The sequence below is a fragment of the Peromyscus eremicus genome, chromosome 3, assembly GCF_949786415.1.
Source record: "Peromyscus eremicus chromosome 3, PerEre_H2_v1, whole genome shotgun sequence".
Classification (NCBI taxonomy): domain Eukaryota; kingdom Metazoa; phylum Chordata; class Mammalia; order Rodentia; family Cricetidae; genus Peromyscus; species Peromyscus eremicus.
In genome coordinates, this window is record NC_081418.1 from 7,684,809 (window position 1) to 7,694,842 (window position 10,034).

Here is a 10,034-nt window from a genome sequence, read left to right on the forward strand (position 1 = left end):
ATGGTTGCTTTTGGTTCTAACTTAAAAATGCCTCTGTGTGTCACCCTGAAAGATTGTTCCCAAAGTGGGCGATGGGTCACAGAACAGCATCCCATGCCTAAGATATAAGTCTGACTGGGACACCTCTCCATATGTCCTAAGCCATGGCTAGGCAGAATTAAGGTTGAAGATGGAATGACGGTTGATATCTGGCCCTAAGGTAGAGAAAGAGTGATCTGAACAGATCCAAGGTTATCAGGAGCATCCTTGTGAGTGACCAAAGAAGCCAAAAGTCACTGTCAGGATGACACAGTGTGAAAAAGGGCTGCCCTCCAATGCCTTTTAAGATAAAAAGAGCCACAAAGAGGCCGAGGGCTAAGGACAACGTCTTCTCTGGATGCTGGCAAAGGTAAAGAAACACGATCTCCCACAGTCTCCAGAGGACTGCCACCTGGATGGCAGTTGGATTTCAGGTTCCTGAGACCTGTTTTGGATGTCTGACCTCCAACATTATAGTCTGACAACTGTGAATTTTTTTTTTTTTTGCCACAATATTTTTTGGCAATTTGTAACAGTATTTGAACTATAGAGCTAAAGCATTACCTCTGGGAGCTACAAAGACTTTGGATATCAGTACCTACTATGGAAAACTTAAAGGCACAGTTGCTTTTTCAGGCCAGGTTCTTGTTTGTTTGATTCTCACTAACAGAATTCCCCTAAGATTTAGTGGCTTCAGATTGAACTGCTTCCACCAAGTTATAACCGCTGCAGTCACAATTCCTTCCTAGACGGACACGCAGGCTGGCTTTAGTCTTTTCCTTCTGACTGCCCCTACCTTAGGCCACTAAGAAATTGTAGTTTCTTGGAAATGAAACTATTAAAACAATATTTGCCATGAAGCTGAACATTTCATTGCGTTCTCCTGTGACCCCTGCTCTTCTAGAACTTCATTAATTCAAGAAACAACCAATACGCGCTAAATATTTCAAAATTATCATTTATTTTGTATTAGTATACAACAGTTATACATGGTGGAATGAATTATGACATTTTCATATTGTGCGTGTGTGTGCGTACATGTATACATAATGTAGTTTCCTTTTTTTTTTTTTTTTTTTGGTTTTTTCGAGACAGGGTTTCTCTGTGTAGCTTTGCGCCTTTCCTGGAACTCACTTGGTAGCCCAGGCTGGCCTCGAACTCACAGAGATCCACCTGGCTCTGCCTCCGAGTGCTGGAATTAAAGGCGTGAGCCACCACCACCCGGCTATAATGTAGTTTTCTTATATTTACCCTCATTATCCTCTGTTCACCTCCTCCTAATTCCCTCTATATCCACCTACTCCTTCTTGTACCTTTCCTCCATTCCCACCTTCCTTTCTCTTCTCCCTTCTTGCTTGCTTCCTTCCTCCCTCACTTCCTTCCTTCTTTCCTTCCTTCCTTCCTTCCTTCCTTCCTTCCTTCCTTCCTTCCTTCCTCCCTTACTCATTCCACACACACACACACACACACACACACACACACACACACACACACACCTCTCTTTCTTTCTGACCCGGTAAGTTTCATTCAGGCTGTTCACAGTGTCCTGGGTAAGAGGTTATTTATAGGAGCTTAGGTTCCTCACAAGGGGCTACATTACTGAAGACAAAGTCTTCCCCTTTCCCAGAGCCTTTTGATGATCAAGGAGAAGTGGGGCCTTGAGAGCCCTTCCCCTCTAGCCACTCTTATCTGCTTTATGGATCTGGGGCAGGACCGTTACAGGATGTGGACAGGCCCCATCTTGCAGTTACAATGCTGGTAATCTGAACTGCTCTGAGATCAAAAGTACATCAGTGATGCTATGTTCTGAAGGCAGTGCTCCACCCCACTGCCTTTCTCCCTCCAGGTCTTACATAGACATTTTTGTCTCCATCTTTCTTTAGGGAGTTATAGGTTTGGCCATCACTGCTGTGGGATGTTCTGTATGTCACATGTGTTGCTGATTAGTCAATAAAGAAAACACTGATTGGCCATTGGCTAGCAGAAAGTGTAGGCGGGACAAGGAGGAGAATAAAGCTGGGAAGGGGAAGGCTGAGTCGGAGAGACACTGCCAGCCACCATGATGACAAACAGCATATGAAGATGCTGGTAAGCCACGAGCCATGTGGCAAGGTATAGATTAATGGAAATGGATTAATTTAAGCTGTAAGAACAGTTAGCAAGAAGCCTGCCACGGCCATACAGTTTGAAAGTAATATAAGTCTCTGTGTTTACTTGGTCAGGTCTGAGTGGTTGTGGGACTGGCAGGTGATAGAGATTTGTCCTGACTGTGGGCCAGGCAGGAAAACTTAAGCAACACATCACAAATATGATTATGAAGTTCTTTTGGTGACAGTTTGACTAATTGTCCTACTACCTAATACTAATTGTCCTACTACCTAATACAAGTGCCTATCTTCCTGGTTTAATATATCTTTTCTTTATTTTTGCTGTGGTGGCCATTGAACTAATACCACATACTTTAGATTTTTGTCCTTGTAGCAAGGAATCAACTTCTATATTATTTGGCAATGGTAATTGTTGTAATAAATACTCCTGCATGTCTCCAGTGTCTCATCAAAATGAGAATTTATTTCTCACTCTCTTCATGGTACTATCTCGGGACTCATCCAGATGTTCTCAGGAAAACAAATTCCATCCATCTCGTGTCCTCCAGCTGCCTAAATTTCGGAATGATCTGCAGAGGGGGATGGAGAGCAGGCATGCCATCTTGTAAAATGATTTCATGTAAAAGCAGCTAACAGAGTTACTGGTTACATTTCCCCGGGAGCGCAAACCCTGTGGTCCTGTCTAGGTGCATGGATGTCTGACAGTCAGTGCAGTCCATGGAAGAAGACTGACATCTGTTGCAGAACACTTAGCTGTCTTTGCTACTAATATGTATTCATCACACAGGCCACAGAGGACTTTTACATCTTTCTTCTAAAGACTTTGTTCTGTAGATCTATGCTGTAAGCCGGGATAAAGAAGTCTCTGCTTTAAAGCGAGTATATCCTGGGAAATGAATTAGTGAGCAAAAGACTTTGGGTCAAAGGACCATAACGATGGTACACACACACACACACACACACACACACACACACACACACCACAACTAAGGTCAGTTACAAAATGGGATAGGTGACTAAGATTAATGGCAGGAATACATATATGTCATCTGCCAAGGACAAGTACTATATAATAGCAGGGGAATGAAAGAGAGGCAGAGAAGGGAGGGCTGGAGGGGAGGGAGAGATATTGTGGTAAGAAAAGAGGTTAGAGAGAATTATATGTGATGTGGAAAGTCTGAAATACAATTTTCAATAGTTTCACTGTGCTGAAATAATAGTATTGAAAAGTTGAACCTTCCATAAAATAAGATTTATATTTTTATATTTTCTTGTCCTTTCTTTCTTTCCTTCCTGCCTCCCTTCCCTTCTTTCTGTTCTTGCAAGGGACAATGTGTTGGTTAGTTTTGTGTCAACTTGACCCAAGCTGAAGTCATCTGAGAGGAATAAACTTCAATTAAGAAAATGCCATCATAAGATTGGGTTGTACATAAGCTGGTAAGGCATTTTCTTAATTAGTGATTGATGGGGGGGCGGTCCACACCATGGTGGGTTGTGGCATCCCTGGGCTGGTGGTACTAGGTTCTATAAGAAAGCAGGCTGAGCAAGCCATGAGGAGCAAGCCAATAAGAAGCACCCCTCCATGGCCTCTGCATCAATTCCTGCATTCAGGTTCCTGCCCTACTTAAGTTCCTGTCCTGACTTCCTTCAGTGATGAACAGTGCTGTTAAAGTATAAGCCAAATAAACCCATTCCTTCCCACTTTCTTTTTGGTCATGTTATTTCATCATAACAATAGAATTCCTAAAACAGGCATTATCTCACATAGCCCATGCTGCACCTCACTATGTAGATGAAGATGAACTCACCTCCCTGCATCTACTTCCCACACACTGGGAGTTCAGCATTGTCAAATCATATACCTAAAAGTCCTAAGCAAAGGAGAAGTCAAGAAGTACATAAAATATTACCGAAACGTCAGACCAGAAGTTACTATATATATATCATAAAGTGGTCAGTCTCAAAATATCTCCCTACAGATAGGAAAATTATATTCTCTGTGTGCTTTTATTGTGTAGTCAATGTATCATAGAATATTATTTTAAGGTGTGTTACTTTTATTTATGTTGCATTTGTTTAACTCTGTGAAGCTATGTTACTGTGCCTTGTCTAAAACACTTGATGGTCTAATAAAGTATTGAACGGCCAATAGCAAGACAGGAGAAAGGTGGGGCTGGCAGGCAGAGTATATATAGAAGGAGAAATCTGGGAGGAATAAGAAGAAGTAGCCAGAACAGGGGCCAGCCACCTAGCTACACAGCAAGCCACAGAGTGAAAGTAAGATTTACAGAAGTAGCAGAACGGGAAAAGCCCAGAGGCAAAAGGTAGACAGGATAATTAAAGTTAAAGAAAGCTGACAAGAAACTAGCCAAGCTAAGCCAGGCATTTATAAGTAAGAATAAGCCTCCATGTGTGATTTATTTGGAAGCTGGGTGGCAGCCAGAGTTTAAAAAAAAAAAACAAAAAACAAAAAAAAAACTACCAACAACACCAGTGTCTACCATTTATTCATAGTTTATTAATGCCAAAGTACAAAATGAAGATCAACATTTAGATGTACTTTTAAAACTAAATTAACCTATAACAGTCCACATTGTAGTTCTCCTTCTTCAGGGATCATTGGCCCTAGGTCCACCATTCGAGAAGGAGCAGAAGCTAGTGGGCAGGGTCTGATAGCTTGTGGGTCTACAGAGCTAACTAGCTCTCTGGGAGACAGTGATTGGGTTCATCTCTATTCCAGAGTATAGGGAATATACAGGATTGTGAATGGTACCTAGGGAATCACCTAACTTACATTAAGCAGCATGCTCCTATCATAAGCTCCTAGTACAAGTCTTAGTTATCCTATGTGGAAGCCCTGTCCTGGTGTAAAGCTCCTAGCACAATGTCTAATCACCATATGGGCAGCAAGGGAGAGCTCTAGCAGGGAACGATGTCGAGGGTCACACTGGAGATAAATCAGGCATCCAGGCTTAGGGACAGCTTTCTGACAAGGTCAGGCCTCCAGGCCTAAAGACCTCCAAATAAGGGCAGGTAGAGAACAGGAAGTCTTTAGGGAGGAGTCGCCCATGTTGCTGAGCTTGGAGATAGTTGCCTGGCTGTGGTAGACTGCAACCTCTCACAAGCAAGGCCTCTCAACCTCACATAAATGGAGATAACAGCAAAAACCTTACAACAATCATCGTTAACAATGAGCTCAAAACAACATAGAACAAGATAGAGACAAGAAGATGAACAGGTGGGAAGTTTTGTCAGAGAAGAGAAAACTGTGCAATAAAACAAATTAAAAGTAACAAAACTATATTAACAGAACAGGATATTTGTCATCTTGATCTTTCCTGATCATGTTTTCAAATGTCATGCACCCATAATCATGTAAAGTTTAGAGAAATCAGACAATGACGCATCAATATTTAATATCCTATGTCTGATGACACTCTAATGTAATAATGTTTTCTGTATTTTGTCAACTCCCACTCCCAGTGCAGAATCTAGTGAGTGCTAAGACTCATCTGGACCCATATCTAAGGTGCCATGAACCACGTGATTTGACTCTGGAGCCCTGACTAGGGCCGCAAGGAAATGAAGGCAGAGTAGACACACATGCAGAAAACCTGGGATAAGGTGGCCGTGCACGTGCTGACGGAGTGACATCAGGTACCTCAGCAACTCAGAACTTCAGAGATTTATTGTTTTCAGGCAGGGAAAACGTAGCCAGTTTTATAGCTGTTTCTGTAGTCAGAGGTATCTATAGACAAGCAGTCTTAAGCTGCACACATCTGGGAGGAGGAAGCTGCAGCTGCTATTTTTTTTTTTTTCTCACACACTGGTTAATCATTTAGAAACACTTGTACTTGGATCAGAGGAGAGGCTTTGCTAATTTCCCATGCATCTCGAGGCATTGGTCCTTGGCATGGCCATACCCATGTCAAAATACACGTTCACTCAGGATTTCATCCACTCTTTATACATTCACTCAAGGCTTCCTTGGTTCTCCATAATATATATATATATATATATATATATATATATATATATATATATGTGTGTGTATGTATGTATGTATGTATATGTATATATATGATGACACTTAGAGATTATATGTGTTCTTAAAATTTCTAAGATAAAAGTTCAAAATATTGATATCAAATCTGTACCTTAATGAAGTTCTCTTAAGTTGTTGATCTGTTCTTGGCAACATTTATAAGCCCTGGCTTAAAAGAACAAAACAGATAGAGACTGAGTGGGAGACTGGGAGGAGACAACATAGGCCTGCCCTGGTACGTGGCAGTTGGGCTCTATTATGGTGAGTAAATATGAGAGAGAGAGAGAGAGAGAGAGACAGAGAGAGAGACAGAGAGACAGAGAGACAGAGACAGAGAGACAGAGAGACAGAGACAGAATGGTTCATGTCCTATGGAGTGGGTTGAGATGGTGGCCTGCTTGCCACCCAAGATCATGATGTTATCCAGGCCTGGGCTACTGCCAAGGGCCATGACTGCACCCCTGGCCCTGCTGCAACCTTGGTCTGTGTTGATCTGTGTTGATGTCTCTGGCTCCTGTAACCACCAAAGGCTGAGATGACAGGGTTGCACAGAGGTGGTCCCAACCCTCACTGGCTGCAACACTAGGGGGAACTGGTCCTGCCTCTCACAGGTTGCAGCGCAAGAGAGAGCAGGTTCTGCACATCACCTGGGCAGCAAATTTGTGTGTATCTAAATTTATGTGTATGTATACTAACATACATTCATGTATATATATATCCTAAGCATGGGTTTAGGGCTCTAGGAACCCAACCTGGGATCTCTGCAAGAACAAGTTGTGGGACCAAGGGCAGAATATTACAAGAAAGGTGACTCAATTTCAATGATAATTCTGATCATCTTTTGCAACTTAGTGAGTCATCTGTAATTTTGTTTTGCGATGACTTACTTCTATTAACTAGAATGATAAAATATTAATAAGCACATATGATTCTACAGACTGAGGTCATCACAATGATATAAGCAACAAAAAGAGAGCTATGCTGAATAGTGACATTTAGAAAACTAAAGGGACCCATCTGAATTTTCCTTGCTTGTAATTGTCTCTGTGTTCAAACATCTAAGCTTGACACTGCCTTCAGGGACTTTTCAATTAAGAGTGGGATGAAATGTGGAAGGTAGTACTATCCAACTTATCCTTCAATGAAATATTATTTGATACATGGAAGAGTGTGTCCACCACATAATATTCATCATCTGCACAAAAATCAACTTCTGCGAGATCCAGGAAAGGCGCAAAGCTACACAGAGAAACCCTGTCTCGAAAAAACAAAAAACAAAAACAAAAACCAAAAATCAACTTCTTTAAAAGTGACCCAATACATAGGCTACTACAGACCCAAAACTCAGTAGCTCATGCAATTTAACTTGTCTTAAGCAAAAGCAGGAAACTAAAACTCCAATAAACTTTGAAGGTTACAACTCCTGAAAAAGGATTAGCTGAATTCCACAAAAGCCACTAAAATTCCCATAAACAACATGGTTGCATTGCAGTCTAGAAAAAAACTAAAGAAGGCTCCGAAGGCTTAGCCAGGTATGTTGGGAAATACCATTCCACAGCTTTAAACTGTGATTCTTGCACAGAGAAGAAAGCACGCTATTCAGAAGTTCTCTGTCTGGAACAGGATTCAGATCCCTACTGTAACCCTTAACAAATGTGTCACCCTTCATGCCTCAGTTTAGATTGTGAAAACCGGAAAGAGGCAGGTGTGGTGGCGCATATCTTTAATCTAAGCACGAAAGAGGTAGAGGCAAGCAGATCTCCATGTGAGTTCAAGACCATCCTGATCTACAAAGCAGGTTGAAGTTGCAGGCTACTGTGACCAGCCCAAGTTGGATGGTGGGAAAGAGAGCAGGTTCTCTGAAAGATCAGTAAAGCTCTTGTGGGGGGCCACCCCTCACTCCCACACTTCCCCAGAGTACTCTTGAGTAGAAGCAGCAGGAAATATTAGTTAGATGGATAGAGGGGAGAGAAAAAGATAGAAAATACAGGATAACCTCGAGAGGGCGTGGATCCTAATCCATCAGCCTTGACTGTCTCTGCCCTAGGGTATTTAAAGGAATGCCAAGGGGTGGAGTAAAGACCTCCCCCCGGCACAGCCAAGTGCAGACCATCTCAGACACCTGTACTCAGGCCTCTGGTCCAATCATCCTCTCTAAGCAGACCTGCTTCATAAAGCCACTAGGAAAAATGAGCTCCAACAGGCTCTTACCTGATGAGGCCTTTCCCCTGCTCTAGGGACTGTCATTTTCTGCAGACACACACTTCCTCCCTTCTTTTCCTCCTTCTCTTGTTCCTTCCTTTCTTTCCCTTCTCCCTTCTTCACTCTTTACAATTCTATGTTCAGTTATTTTAAATTGAATTTTATGTTTGCTAATAATATGTATACTATATAAACTGTAACTATCATAAATCAAACATTTTGATACTTACTCCCATTGTTAGGAAGTAGAACATTATCAGCATGCCCTGTTTACTGGACTTGAAGACATTACGGTCTATTGCATTTTTCGGAGGAGTCTGAAGACATGTATTGTTTTATCACATAAGTTAATGCTTTCAATTTTGAAACTCCCAATCCCATTAAAACATTGGTAGATAGTATTGGGAGTTCAGCAATGGTTTGCAAATAATTAACTTTTTCACTAATGTAATTGGTCCTCCTTGATCAAGCCCATAGAAGAATTGAAGATGGGGGATATAAAATAGAATGCAGTACTCTAGTATAGCTGTACAGTTGACAACATGTCATCATTATTGAATAGGTTACAATGAAACTTCTCTCTAGAAAGGTTAAGGATCAGTGGTATAGAAATTAAACTCCTGTATCTTGATATATTGGATATGATATATAAAGTGCCACTGACAGAACTACTATAGAAGTTGACTTATTTCAGTTCCATTCCATGCTTATAGAAGTTTTTACTTACATTTATTTTATTTTTGGAGACAGGGCCTTCCTTTACAAGACAGGTTATCCCCAAACACATACTTGTCTTGCCGCAGACACCTGTGTCCTGGGAACACAGATGTGTGCCACTATGCTGGCAATAGTTGTGCAGTTCTGAAACTTTGAAAATGATTCTATTTTATGTATTTGGGTGTTTTGCCTACATGCATGTCTATGCACCGTATGTGTGCATGGTGCCCACAGAGGCCAGAAGTAGGCATCAGACCCCCTAGAGCTGGCACCATAGCTGGATTTGAACCACGTGCCATGCAAGTGCTAGGAATTGAAACCAGATCCTCTGGAAGAGCAGCCAATGCTCTTAACCACTAAGCCATCTCTCCAGCCCAACTATGGAATTCTAATGACACTGGCTAAAATGTCACATTGAAAACTTCTACTTTTGGGCCGGGCGGTGGTGGCGCATGCCTTTAATCCCAGCACTCAGGAGGCAGAGCCAGGCGGATCTCTGTGAGTTCGAGGCCAGCCTGGGCTACCAAGTGAGTTCCAGGTAAGGCACAAAGCTACACAGAGAAACCCTGTCTCAAAAAACAAAAAAAAAAAAAAAAAAAAAAAAAAATTCTACTTTTGACAGTCAGGGTTACACAGAGAAACCCTGGCTCAAAATAAATAAATAAATACATAGGTTGATAGATAAATAAATAAATAAATATTTTGCACTTTCTCTTAAAAATTTAAAATTATGCATACATGGGTATATTTTTCAAATAGATGCATGATGAACATCAAATATATGTCATAATACCTAAGATCATTTTTAAAGGAAAAAACTGTGGTTTCCGTTGTTTAAAGTATGTTTGTTCCTATGGAGAATATTTTGAGAGAGATTCTTTTGGTCTTAGATAATTATAATATATACATTACACAATATAAATATTTCAATGGAGAGGGTGTAA